This window comes from Lithobates pipiens, unplaced genomic scaffold (assembly GCF_037356315.1).
Source record: "Lithobates pipiens isolate NorthernLeopardFrog02 unplaced genomic scaffold, aLitPip1_a1.2 Scaffold_3, whole genome shotgun sequence".
NCBI lineage: Eukaryota > Metazoa > Chordata > Amphibia > Anura > Ranidae > Lithobates > Lithobates pipiens.
This window is the reverse complement of record NW_027507790.1, coordinates 22,022,501-22,037,768: the sequence shown is the minus strand read 5'-3', so window position 1 is coordinate 22,037,768 and position 15,268 is coordinate 22,022,501. Positions and strand designations below refer to the sequence as shown.

The 15,268-nt window shown below is 41.7% G+C and overlaps 1 protein-coding gene across 2 annotated transcripts in view; it reads right to left on the bottom strand.

Annotated features, from left to right (window-relative positions):
* The window catches only part of SEZ6L (seizure related 6 homolog like), a 614,672-nt gene that overhangs the window by 348,490 nt on the left and 250,914 nt on the right, over nt 1-15,268 (bottom strand). The gene's annotated exons all lie outside the window — the stretch shown is intronic.

Genomic DNA, 15,268 nt, shown 5'->3' with positions numbered 1-15,268 from the left:
TTCTTGCAATAAGGTGACATGGGAAGGGAGATTATATACACACACCAGACAACTTAATTGGCTTTAATTAAATATATTTTCTTAAAAAGACCTACAAATATTGATTTGTAGCTTCCCTGTGCTGCAGCCATTAAAAAAAAAAGAAAAAAACTGCTAGATCTTAAAAAAAAAAGACTCTCCTAGAGTAAGGCCCCCCCCCCCCCCAAAGTCCGTACAGTGTTGGTCTTTGTTTCCACTTCAGCTTCTTCATATGGTTCTGTGGCTCAAGCAGAGGCAGCCAATCAGTGCCTCTGACTAGCTGCGGTCAGCCAATCATTGCCTTTTCCCAACTCAGAACGGTGGCTCTAGAAGATTGATAAGTGGTCTACCCGCTACATTTTAAATCACAACAGCATGGGGGACATGCTTTGCTGTACTGTATAGATCTATGAATGATTGCTTCTCCAGTTTTTCAATATCAGGCACTCATAACAAAAACCTATGCAGGAGAAAGGGCCCCTCCACCACTGCAACAGTGAAGACACTGGGATTTAAGGTATGTATCCTTCAAAATGTATTGAGGGGGAATTTGGGTGTGGGTTGGAGTGGACTGGTCTTAACATATTATTATGGAAACTGCTCTTAGTTTTATAGCAATAATACAATAGTAAACATCTAAGGCTGGGTTCACACTTATGCAAATTGGATGCGGGTTTCCCTGCATCCAATTCGCATGACAGCAGATTGTGATCAGCTTGCAATGGAGCCAGTTCACACACTTCCCTGGGGCAGCGGCGGAGTGCACAGAAGAATGTTCATGTGTGTCTTTGGCTCATTTTCGGGTCCACGTTCAGGCAAACAATCAGACCTAATTCGCCCCTGAAATGGAGAACAGGGACTTACCGGACACCCTGCTGCGAGCCGCTCCGCACATAGTGTGAACCCAGCCTAAAGGTTTGTTCAGAAGTGGGGACCTTTTTAAAACATTTTGGAACTGTATGATTGTTGCTGCATTTTTTCCTGTGAATAACACCTTTTAGACCCTATTTTACCCTATTTCTGCTGTTTCTATTCCTTTCTTTTATACAACAATTTTTTTCTCATTGTTCTTTGCAGTACCAAATGTTGACCTTTGGTTACTTGGCTTCCCAGACTATTCCACTAATGCAATGCTTTTCCATTTTACAGTACATGTTACTGTTAAATCCATTTTATGGTTCTAGAATTTGGACTAATATCTCATTTGGCTGCCGTGCGGGAAGCATTAAAACAGTCTACTCTTTAACAAAGCATGAAATGAAGCATACATTATACTAATTCCACAATGTGAGTCAAGAGATATACTTTCTGTCCTTAACACAAGTACCACCCACAGAATTTTTATAATATCCGTTTGTTGACAAAATAGCTAAATAAGTGTGTTTATGATCGTTGAAGCATACATTTAATCATCACATACTTTCTGTTTTGAGGTAAAAAATATTGAATTGTTTTCTGTTTGGAATAATTAGCCTGGTTTAGATTATTGCTAATTTTAAAGACTTTGTTGATAAGTTATAAAGTATAAGTATATGAAGGTAAATCTGGCCGACAATCAATATCACATTTGCTTTTTTGCTTGTACTTGCAGATATGCTGAGCTAGGCCTTACTTTTTGACAGCAAGCCCAAAATCCAAGCAGATCAGTTTCAATGTAACGTTAAAAAATGCGTGAGGTTGGTGGCGCTATTTTTCACGCAAAAGCTGATTTAGTACTAGGGATGAGTCGAACACCCCCCCCCCCCCCGGTTTGGTTTGCACCAGAACTTGGGAACAGACAAAAAATTTGTGCGAACATGCGGACATTTAATTTTAAATGCTTATATGCAAGTTATTGCCATAAAAAGTGTTTGGGGACCTAGGTCCTGCCCCAGGGGACATGTATCAATGCAAAAAAAAAGTTTTTAAAACGGATGTTTTTTCAGGAGCAGTGATTTTAAGAATGCTTAAAGTGAAACAATAAAAATTAAATATTCCTATAAATATCGTGCCGGGGGGGGGGGGGGGGGGGTTCCCCTTAGTCTGCCTGTAAAGTAGGGCACTTTTCCCATGTTTAGAACAGTACCGCAGCAAAATAACATTTCTAAAGGAAAAAAAGTCAGTTAAAATTGCTCACGGCTGTAATGTATTGCCAGATCCCAGCAATGTACATAAAAAAAGCATTGAAAAAAAACAGAGTAACCCTCCCAGTCCATACCAGGCCCTTCTGGTCTGGTATGGATATTAAGGGGAACTCCATGGCAATTTTTTTTTTAAAATGGTGTGGAGATCCCTCCGAAATCCATACCAGACCCAAAGGACCTGGTATGGACGAGGGGAACCCATGCCGTTTTTTTCTTAATTCTGTCATAGGGCTCCCCTTAACCACTTCAATGCACTATATTATATATTGTACACTATACTATATACCCTGCACTGTATTATATATACTACACTGACTGAAATATGAACTCTGAACTGCAGTATACTGTATATACTGTACGGACTGCACTATATACTCTGAACTGCAGTATATATGTACTATACAGACTGCACTATATACTCTGCAGAAAAATTGGGCCTTAGGTCTTGGTGGTGCCAGAACAAATATTATTTCAAAAATTGTAATGACATGTCCCTGTTAAACAGGGGCACTAAAATTGGGCCTTGGGTGGTGGTGGTGCCACAACACTGTAACCCATCACAGTTACTCTTGTTGGGCGCAGGAACGGGCCCTGTTGTTGAATACTATTTAAAAAATTGTAATTACTTGTCCCTGTTTAACAGGGGGAGAAACATTGGGCCTTAGGTGTTGTTGGTGCCAGAACATGGTAACCCCTTACAGTTACTCTTGTTGGGCATAGGAACGGTCCCTGCTGTTAAACATTATTTCAAAATTTGTAATTACATGCCCCTGTTAAACAGGGGTAGAAAAATTGGGCCTTGGGTGGTGGTGGTGCCCTAAATCAAAAACATCATTGGAAGCTAGCATCGTCATGATAGAGGAGGAATAGGATAGGCAGTATACGCAGTCTTCAGGTGCTTGATAGCTGCTGATCCAGGACTGATTCATTTTTATAAATGTGAGCCTATCAATGGAGTCTGTGGATAGGTACACTCTTTTATCCATTACAAACCCCCCAGCAGTACTGAATGTGCATTCAGAAAGCACACTGGATGCAGTACAGCCCAGTAGCTCAACTGCATATTGAGCAAGTTCTGCCCATTGGTCCATCCTCAAGACATGGATGGGCACTGATAGGTGGCACAAATTGGCACTGATAGCTGGCACGGATTGGCATGGATGGGTATGGATAGTCGGTACAGGTGGGCATGTATAGGCGGCACAGATGGGCATGGATAGGCGGCACAGATGGGCATGGATGGGCACTGATAGGTGGCACGGATGGGAACTGATAGGCGGCATTGTATTATAATATACTGCACTAATGGATGCCAATCAGTGCCAAACAATAATACATGCCAATCAGTGATGCCCATTGTGGGCACTGATTGGCATCCATTATGGGCACTGATTGGCCTCCATTGTGGCACTGACTGGAATCCCTGGTGGTCTAGGGTGGCATACCTTGTCCTGGGCATCCCTGGTGGTCTGGTGGCGTCCCTGGCGGTCCAGTGTGGACATCCTGGGGGGGGGGCTGTGCTGATAATCGATCAACACAGACCCCCCCGTCAAAGGAGCAGTCGATCAGCTCTCCTCTACCCACGTCTGACAGACGCGAGTGAGGAAAAGCCGATCACCGGCTCTTCCTATTTACACTGTGATCAGCTGTGATTGGACACGGCTGATCACGTGGTAAAGAGTCTCCGTCGGAGACTCTTTACCGAGATCGTAGTTGCGGGGTGTCAGAGTGACACCCTGCAACAACAATCGCAGCAGCTCAAAATCCTGATCACCACTTTGAAACCACTTTGCCGCCGTGTATGTGTTATAGGGCGGGCGGCAAGTGGTTAACAAGACTTAAGCTCTACTTTAAGTCAATGTAAGATCTAGATACTAAAGAAACAGGAGGTTACCAGCATCTGAAAAATGGCAAAATAATTTCTGGACATAGAAGATGACCACAACAGAGCACAGGCAATGACTACTAGTAGTGACACACAATGATTAGCGCTGCATACACAGAGTGACCTACACTTTAGACCAGGGGTCTCCAACCCCCGGGCCGCGGCCCACTACCGGACCATAGTGACTCTGCAGCTGGGTCACGGATGCGGTGGGTGGCATGAGAGAACAGGGCGAGTGAGAGAGAGCCCGGTGCATCACAGAGGCAGGCAGATGAGAGAAGCTGGCAAGCAGAGATTACATCATCTATCAGCGCCTGCTTCGCATCACAGCTCTTCCGACCCTCACAGCGCTGGTGTCGGAGGTGCGGCGGGGAGCAGAGAGATGACATCATCTCTCACCGCTGGCCCTGCATCACCACTCTACTCCTGCCCTCACTCAAGAATGTCCACTAAATGAACCAGTGCCACTAATTCAGTAACAATCCATATCTGGTGGCACTGGTAGGCAGTGTGGTATTCATCTGGTGGCAGGCAGCGTGGCAAGTGGCATTCATTTGGTGGCAGGCAGCATGGAAAGTGACATTCATCTGGTGGCAGGCAGCATGGCAAGTGGCTTTCATCTGGTGGCAGGCAGCGTGGAAAGCGGCATTCCTCATCTAGTGGCAGGGGGCATAGCAAGTGACATTCCTCATCTGGTGGCAGGGGTTGTGGCAAGTGACAAGCTGCATCTGGTGGCAGGCGACATGGCAAGTCACACGCTTAGGGCTCCCACTGATTCTGCAGTATGGTGAGTTTAAATATTTAACTTTATATTATAATGTAGTAATAGAAATAATGTGCCTCATTCATCCTGACACCATAACAACCATGGTGCCGTGATGATTGTAGAGCCAACACCAGCTCCGAGCACAATGCTCAACCCTGTCCTCAGGACACAATAACAGTCCAGGTTTGCAAGATAACTGAAATTCATCACAGGTGATATCATTTTCTGCTCAGTGATTGCAGTATTCTAGTCTGTATCTCCCCAAGGTAATACATAAAACCTGGCCTGTTAGTGGGCCCTGAGGACAGGGTTGATGACCACTGTATTAGAGCATATGGCTCTAATCAGGTGCTTAAAAACACCCCGCTGCTGTAATTCATGCACCCGGCATCCCGAAAGAGGCTGGATGCATGAATAGGGGGTGGCTGCGGTGGCCGTGTATTAATCATATAGGGGGTGGCGTGGATAGAGGGAGCGGCGCCCGTGCGCCCTCCTTATGGACGTAAAGTAGATATTTGCCAGCACACCATGGATCGACACAAAGTAGCGTCCAAACAAATAGTTTATTGCATGATCACAACACAAGAAGAGTGCAATGTTTCGGAGTCACGCAGAGCCCCTTCCTCAGGCATGCCTGACGAAGGGGTCCTGCGTGAGTCCAAAACATTGCACTCTTCTTGTGTTGTGATCATGCAATAAACTAATATCTACTTTGTGAATGGTGTAGGACCCACACTTTGATAGTTTATCCAGGAACGTGTGCGATGGGAATATGAAGTATTACTTTGCCTCTGCTGACAACCATACTGGCGACAACTAAACCCAAGAGCTAACTACCACTTTGGCCAGAGAATGAACACTACATAGAACACTCTCTATAGACTAAAAGAGATTGCTACCATAACTGATGATAAAACCACTGGGGTGACCACCACAAAATAACACTGGCGCAAGAGAGCAGACATAATCCACACTTAGTGCTCAACCATTTTAAGCTATGATGACATTGTAATAGGCTTTGCATTTATGAATGCCTCAGGATTTCAGTATATGTGTTTCACTTCAATCAGACCAGTGAAATTTCATATGCTTTTTAAGGTGAATGTTTTATACATGCATGTTTCTTTCTGTGTACACTTGTCTGCCATTTACAATAAATGGACCTAGCATTAGATATAGTATATTCTCTCACAATGAAATACATGTATGGTAAGTAATATGTAAGTATAATACTTACAGGTAATTAAAGAGGAACTAAACTGCAACTGAGCACCAAAAATAAAAAAATGCTACTTACCGGTAATTAAGTTTTAATATTCAAAGCAAACTCCCCAATTCATGTATCTATGCTTTATTTTGCTGGGGAATTACTTTGAAATACACCCTCTAGCATTTCTTGCCATGGCCAACTTGAGTAAAGGCAGCTGATTCATGTAGTATTTACTTCCTGGAATCCATCTGCCCTTAGCTTAGGCATGCAAGCAGGAGGGTGTACTTAGCTGAGAAAGCCCCTCCTTCTCTCCTGAAGACTCCTGGGAAGTATGACACAATTTTCCTAGACCTAAAATACAGGAAGTAACTAAAGAAATGTAAAAAAAAGTTTAAAACAAGTAAATATGATATACTTTCCTATTTATTTACTAATGCTAGCAGCATAAGGATTACAAATAGTCAATGCTGACTGAGAGAGTGAAGTTCCACTTTAATCACAAAGATTACAGTACTCTTCCTGAAAATAGTTTCATCAGCTTTTCTCTCCAGAGCCAGGCATCATCTAGGATCAATATCTACTTTATGGACTGATATGCTGGCTCAGATATGCAACAGTCATAGTTCCTGGTGCATGTGCAGTTCTTGGCTGTGTTTACCAATGTCTGGTACACATCAGCCCCTGAAACAGCCTCTTACCTCATGACTCTCTACAAAGTAAAAATATTGCAGTCTGGTCAATGGGAGTGAGGAAATGCTTCCCCTTACCTTCATTATTGCCATCATATCAAAAAACAACAAAAGTGCACAGAACTGGGGCTCAAGGGCTGTTTTTTAATGACCGTGTTGCCATATAATGTGACATGTCAGGAATGTATTCATACTGACTTAAAGGAAATCTATAGTCACCGCACAAACTTTAACTTTATAACATCAGAATTGTAATAGCAAACAATAGCTATTTTATAAAAAAAAATACAATATAAGCTTATTTGAAAAATCTCCTTTCATGTTGTGAGTTCTGCCTGTCTGCTGGCCATCTTTTTCGCCAACTTATTGGATTGCCTGCATGTTTTTCAGCTTCTCCTCTGCTATTTACATTCAATTTCCAAGAACTACATGTCCCACGGTACCTTGCTTCCAGCAAGCTATGATTTCTGTACTGACTCGGCCTCCTGAAACTCCTCCTCTTAGTACCTCTGTAGTTCATAAGGCAGGCTCTATGGTTTCTGTGCAGAGCTGCACCAGATTTTGCACTCTCCAGTTTTAGTAAATCAAGCAAGTGTACAAACTTCAAGATTTTTTTAGATTAATTGGAGTAAGCTAGAAATAAATGAAATCTAATGTGGAGGTGAATATATAATTTTACATTTTGACCAGAGATGCCCTTTAACTCTTTCTCTGCCAGTTCGTATGGACCTGACCACATCGTATGGACCTGACCACGAGGGGGTCTCACACAAAATTCGGTGGCTGCAGCCAACGGGATTGTGTGTAAAACAGACTCCTGCCTGTCCGTTGGATGTATTCGGGTGGTACCAGCACTGACCCACCATGTGCGTGCCATGTATTCCGGGCTCAACTTGCCCATCTCTGGGCCTGGGACCGGCATGGCAGGGGAGGGAGAACAATGGGCACACATCTGGTTTCCTCCCCTTCTTGCTGTGACACAGAAAGTGACGTCAATGACTTCACTTCTGGATCAGACTCTCAGTGTCCCCGGCTGTCACTAGAAAATCATCACATAGGGGAATTTTTGTTCCCTATGTGATGAAAAAAGAAGGTTAATTAAAAAATTTTTTTTTTTGATTTTTTAATTAAAGTTATACCCAAGCACATAAAATCACCCCCCCCATGTTGATTCCCACCCCCACGTATACGTAAGTATGAGTGCAAACGCATGCGTTGGGAGCACCTACACATGAAAACTTTGATTGCGATACACATATTATATATAAACGAGAAAAGAACTGAAAATGGGTCAAATAACGGTGAAGTGGCCCAATCCCTCTATACTTATCAAAAAAAAGGCTTCCCCCTAAGTGGGTGGGATTTTAAATGACCATCAACTCCGGACACAAATGGACACAATAATATACAATTTTTATTCATAAATTACACAATGTACATAATATTACCAGGAAGTGCAAATGGGCTAAACAATGTCCTCCTGGTATATTAATAAATAAACAAACATATATACAGAACAAAATATGATTAAAACAATGCTTGTCCTATATCACCCACACCCGACGCGTTTCCATTTGCTGATAATTCAGAACCTTCATCAGGGGTGAACAAACTTGATGATATAGCAATCTAGTGAGGTGTAAGTTCGAGGATCAAAATGCCTGCCATTTAGAAAAATATAAGTATGTCTGAAGAGTACTTCAAATACTATTGAGATGTCAACCAAGTACAGGATATCCTGCAAATTACTTCCAGATCAGTTAGATGGATTCTATGGCCATCCATACGCTGCACATAGAGGACTGCTTTGCCGTTTGTAATTTGTGGTTGGACTACAGCTTCCAGTTTTCCTTTTGGGCTTATTTCCTGGGAATGGGACAAGGCAACCCTGGGTGCAAGTCATATACATGCTAATTCAGCTTGACACACACATGAAGGTGGACTTGAAACATCCAGATAGCCATTGTTTGTTCCAATTAATGTTCCACATAGAAACAAAAACCCCCCTTGCCATAGAATCCGTCTAACTGATCTGGAAGTAATTTGCAGGATATCCTGTACTTGGTTGACATCTCAATAGTATTTGAAGTACTCTTCAGACATACTTATATTTTTCTAAATGGCAGGCATTTTGATCCTCGAACTTACACCTCACTAGATTGCTATATCATCAAGTTTGTTCACCCCTGATGAAGGTTCTGAATTATCAGCAACTGGAAACGCGTCGGGTGTGGGTGATATAGGACAAGCATTGTTTTAATCATATTTTGTTCTGTATATATGTTTGTTTATTTATTAATATACCAGGAGGATATTGTTTAGCCCATTTGCACTTCCTGGTAATATTATGTACATTGTGTAATTTATGAATAAAAATTGTATATTATTGTGTCCATTTGTGTCCGAAGTTTATGGTCATTTAAAATCCCACCCACTCAGGGGGAAGCCTTTTTTTTAACACATATTATATATTGCCGCACACGCCAGAGCAAAAATTATTGCACAAAACCTCCTTCATTACATTAAATCTATGACCTATAGTGGCTTTTGAACATTGCCTATAGAAAATCTAGGGTAATGAAGTGTGTCTGGTTTTTGGGTATCTATTTACTTGGTGCAACCTCATCTTTTATATTTTACCAAAAATGTGGGTAGTTTATTGTGTTTGCTTGCCCTAAAATGCACTTTTGTGTGTTTTTTACTGAAGTTTTGTTTTTCCTAGACCTTTGCGGTAATATCAAGTGACATAAAAAATTGGAACTGCCACTAGTTCTCTAGGGTGCCTGCTTTCAGAAAATATAGAACGTTTGGGGGATTTATGTTATCTTCAGGCTTAAAATGATTTTTTTAAACATGTGTCCAAAAAAATAATGCAAAAATTACTCTGGCAGCGAAGTCCATCGAAATAAACTCAAACACAATAAATAAGCGCATAGAAAACATTAATAATAAAAAAAAACACATTTCACACAAATTATTGACAGGAAACTAGCAAGTGATGGAAAGCCCAGGTGGTCCATAGAGTCAATAATCACTGGCAGTTGACAAAAAATATACCCTGCTGTGAAGATAAAGAACTTTTCACCATCCTATGCTGTTAGGTAGTCATAGAAGAATAACAGACAAGGATTTCACAAATATTGACCTGTACAAAATACAATTAAAGAGAAAAAGATGAGGTTAGGCCGTCTCTATGGATCTCCTCTAGCAGATTTAGCCACCAAGTACAGACTACATTTAATACAGTGATATTGACTACTGCCCATCTGTAATACATTTCTGACAAGCCTGCTCTTTGTATGCATCTCTTTGTTGCCGCTAACATGGACTGACATCTACTAGAGATAGCTCAGCTTGCAGAGAACATTCATCAGCTGCCAGAAAAGCTGAAAAGCAGAACTGCTGTCATTATTTCTAGTGACATTAAGTAGACTGATGAGGACTCTGTAAGTATGTTATGATATTATCATATAATGTTGAGGATCATGAAGAGCATTATGATGAAGCCATTCACGGCTAATATGGCTATTCAACAGCATGCTATTACACTAATATGATTTTCCCTGAAACAAACCCCTATGATAACGTCATTAAGATCTGATCTCATTAGAGTGGTTTTGTTTGAATTCGGCAGTCATTTTGTCTGACTCATAGAATATGACAGGCTGATGGAAGCCCAGTTTTGTCCATGGGCTAAGTGTTATGCAACCCGTTCCAGATCTGTGGTGCTATTGTTTGTGTTTCCACTAAATTACTTTTTCTAAATTCCGTGGAAACATTGCATCTTAAAGGGTTACCAAACCCTCGTTTTTTTTTGTTTTGTTTTTTAAACAAACATGGCATTCATACCTCCTCTGTGCAGTTGGTTTTGCACAGAGTGGCCCGATCCTCCTCTTCTGGGATCCCTCAGCGGTGCTCGTGGCTCTTCCTCTTCTCGAGTGCCCCGTAGGAGAAGTGCTCTCCTTCGGGACACCCGTGTGGGCACGCTCCCGTGTCCTGCTGCTGCATCTATTGGCACAGACAGCAGGACTTGGCCCCGCCCCCGGCACCCGCATCATTGGATTTGACTGACACCAGTGGGAGCCAATGGCTGCGCTGCTATCAATCTATCCAATCAGGACACAAGACAAGACACAAGCTGATGTGCTCATCCCTGGAGTGAGAAAGAATGGGCTCAGGTAAGTAAAACAGGGGGGTCTAGGGGGCTGCTGCATGGCAGAAGGTTTTTCACCTTAAAGGGGTTGTTTTTTTTTTTTTTTACTAACAAACATATCAGACTTACCTCCACTGTGCAGTTCGTTTTGCACAGTGTGGCCCTGAATCTCGTCTTCTAGGGTCCCCCGGCAGCACTCGCGGCTCCTCCTCACACCGGTAAACACCCTCGGACAAGCGTTCTCCCTGGGGGTTACCTTGTGGGTGCGCTTCCAAGCACAGCATTTGCGTGCATAGACACAGAATGCCAAACTTGGCCCCTCCCCCCAACGCCTGCAATCATTGGATTTGATTGACAGTAGCTGGAGCCAATGGCTGCGCTACTATCAATTTATCCAATCAAAAGTCATGAAACCCCAGGCAGAGAGGTACAGCTCATCTCCTCTGAGGGAATGAATGGGCTCAGGTGAGTAGAAGAGGGGAGCTAGGGAATTTTGAAGTTGTTTCACCTGAATGCATAGGCTGCATTAATTAGAAAAACACGAGGCTTCAAAACCCCTTCATATATATCCCAGTTAAAACCAATAAGCAAAATAAACATAAATGCAACATCAGCAAGAATACTTTAATGCATTTCCTTTGCACGTTTCATCAACAGATGTTTGACTAGAAGCTGTCAGCTGGAAGCCAGAGTGGAGAAGGTGGGGTGCTGACAACTAAAGAAGGTCAATGAGGAGACAGAAGCCAGAGTTAAAAAATATAAATATAACAAGGACCTATAGAATAACTACACAGCAAGCAGACAATGTAAATTCCCTGGGGCTTACTGAGTCTTGGTGCTAAGAATACATTCTCTGTATTTACAAGGAACAGTATGATGTTGTCCTCATTATTGGTTCAGTTAATGTTGAACACAGCCAGCTTTTTCACAGGGCATCCAACAATTAAATACAAACGTACATGTTATCTTAGCATGTTCAGTTCTAATATCATACAATTTCTCACGAATCTCTCATCCAACACCCCAAAAAATATGAGTAACAATGCACTAATTTGTATGTTTAAGTACAGAACTTATAGTACTGAAGCTCATGCCCCGCTGCAAGCAAATCCTATTAAGTGATATCTCTGGATGTTCCAAAATCCAAAACCATCTAAGTGAATTGACAAGGGCCTGGGAGGTATATACATATTTTACCAGAACTCATACTAGAATACGTCCAAGTGGAACACATCTTTATACATCTACACATCTAAATCCTCATGCTGCTAGTATTAGTAAATAGAGAGGAAAGTATATCATATTTACTTGTTTGAAAACTTTTTTTTTGCATTTCTTCAGTTACTTCCTGGTTTGGGTTTGCCTTTAGGAGTGAAAGAGGGGTTTCTCAGCTAAGCACTCCCTTCTGCCTGTATTCCTGAACCAAGGGCAGACGGATTCCAGGAAGTAAATGCTAATTGAATCATTTGAATCATTTGCCCTTACTCAAGATGGCCACAGCCAGAAATGCTAGAGGATGTATTTCAAAGTGATTTAGCAGCAAAATAAAGCATGGAGACATAGATGGATGGTGGATTTTGCTTTAAATATTAAATTTAAATTGTGGGTTTTTGTTGCTCAGATAGATGCTCTTAGGAACCTTAAGTGCAGTAGAATTTTTTTGTAACCTTGGCCAGATCTGTGCCTTGCCACAATTCTGTCTCTAAGTTCTTCAGGTAGTTAATTTGACCTCATGATTCTCATTTGCTCTGACATGCACTGTAGGCTGTAAGGTCCTATATAGGTGTGTGGCTTTCCTAATTAAATTCAATCAGTATAATCAAACACAGCTGGACTCAAATGAAGGTGTAGAACCATCTCAAGGATGATCAGAAGAAATGGAAAGCACCTGAGTTAAATATATGAGTTTCACAGTAAAGAGTCTGAATACTTAGGACCATGTGCTCTTTCAGTCTTTTTTAATAAATCTGCAAAAATGTCAACAATTCTGTGTTTTTCTGTTACTATGGAGTGCTGTGTGTACATTAATGAGGAAAAAAATTAACTTAAATGATTTAAGCAAATGGCTGCAATATAACAAAGAGTGAAAACTTTAAGGGGGTCTGAATACTTTCCGTCCCCACTGTATATACAAAATGCTCCTCTTCCATTCACTACTTCAGATACTACACCTGTAATATCCCTTAACAGACTACAACCATTTTTTTCATCTACAGCGGGTAAAATAAAGGACATCATTTATGGTGAAATGTTCCTTCCACTTATGGAGTATGGCCCCAATAGTGCTCGATGGAATTCAGAAGTTTAGAAATCCTTCTGTAATCAATGCCATCAGTATTTTTTTCAACAATAAGGTCTTGATAGAGCTCTTAATTGCACTAACAATGTGCAGGATTGCTTTCTAATTACTGATAGATTTCATCTGGTGTCTTGGGTTTCCATGTCTTTTTGCACCTCCCTTTCTTCATGTGTTCAATACATTTCCCCTGTTTCATTCCATTTTATTACACATTTATTAACTCCTGAACTTATTTGTTTTGGTTTCTTTGCATGTATGGATTGAATGGGTTGTTAACGACCTCTGGTGAAATTGTCATTAGCACCTTTTTTACCCGCTGTATAAGCCTATTGAGGCAATAATTTATATTTATGACATCAAAGTATTAAATGCAGTACACAGTATAATATTCATTTAAACTTGCTTATTTTTTAACCACTTACAAATCGGAAGACTTGGCTGCTTAATGACAATGCCATTTTTTGCTATACGGCGCTGCGTTGCTTTAACTGACAATTGCGCGGGTGTGCGGCGCTGTACCCAAACAACATTTACGTACTTACGTAAATGCAACTGGACAACAACTGCAACTGGACTTTGCTACAACATTCATCTGGAGGTATCTCTATTATTAACTGTACAGGCATACCCCACTTTTCACTACACAATGGTGTTTATTTACTAAAGCTGAAAAGTGCAAAATCAGGCTCACTTCTGCATAGAAACCAATGAGCTTCCAGGTTTTTTACCAAAGTTTAATTGAACAAGCTGGGGTTAGAAACTCATTGGTTTCTATGCAGAAGTGAGCCTGATTTTGCACTTTCCAGCTTTAGTAAATAAACACCATTGTGTACTTAAAAGTGGGGTATGCCTGTACATACCTAGGCAAATGTGCACAATTATCACCAGGACTCCTATCAGGCCCTTTGCCAATAATACTGATAATACGTCTTTGTACATTTGTTGTATGTACTGTTATTAATTTATTTTTATATAAAGCTTGCATTGTTTTTATACTGGTGTGCATCTATATACTTATGGTTAATGTTAGGGTTGTCCCAGTACCGATACTGATACTAGTATCAGTGCTGATACTGAGCATTTGCCAGAGTATTTGGGTAAATGCTCCGATGCTTAATCTGATACCTGGACAGTCAGGGGTGATTGGTGTGGCACTGGGGAGGAGTTGCAATTATCAATCTCCCTGTTTAGATTTCAATAAAGCAGCTGACAGCTGTTTCTCCTCCTCCCCCTCCCACGGCTTTCAGCTGCATTATTGAAATCTATACAGGGAAATCTATGCAGAGAGGGGGACAGGAGGAGGATATGGGGAACAGTCAGGGGTGATCGTGCGGCACTGGGGAGGAGTTACAATCACAATCTCCCTGTATAGATTTCAATAAAGCAGCTGACAGCTGTTTCTCCTCCTCCCCCTCCCACGGCTTTCAGCTGCATTATTGAAATCTATACAGGGAGATCGTGATTGTAACTCCTCCCCAATGCCACACGATCACCCCTGACTGTTCCCCATATCCTCCTCCTGTCCCCCTCTCTGCTCCTCGGTCCCCCACCATGCTCCTCCGCCACCTCTGTCCTCGATCTATTAGGATGGAGAGCAGAGGAAGGAGCCGGTAAATATGTCATTTACCAGCTCCATCTTTTTCACTGACTCTGTTCATTCATAACTGTCAATGAGCATCGTAAACTGTTTACAATGCTTCAGTTTATGAATGGAGAGGAGCCACTGACTCCTGTCCATTCATCTCCAGTGGAGCTGAGGTTGCAGAGAAAGGGACTGGGAAATCTCAGTCCTCAGTCCCTTTCCCTGTCTCAAAAGGTCTGTTAAGACACCTGATATTTCACCCAAGTCACCCCCCCCCCCCCCCAACAGGGCTAATAAAAAAAATAAAAATAAAGTAATAGGTATCGGTGAGTTTTTTTTATCAGTAGTATCAGTACTTGTACTCGGTCCTAAAAAAGTGGTATTGGGACAACCCTAGTTAATGTTATATGCTGATTGCAGTAGTTGAGCTCCAAATTACTTTGATTAGATTACAGATTAATTTCCCAGGATGGGAATCCCCTTTGTTCACAGAGGCCCTGCCCTGGATGGAGGCACCTCCAACTTTATTACCAAACCCATACT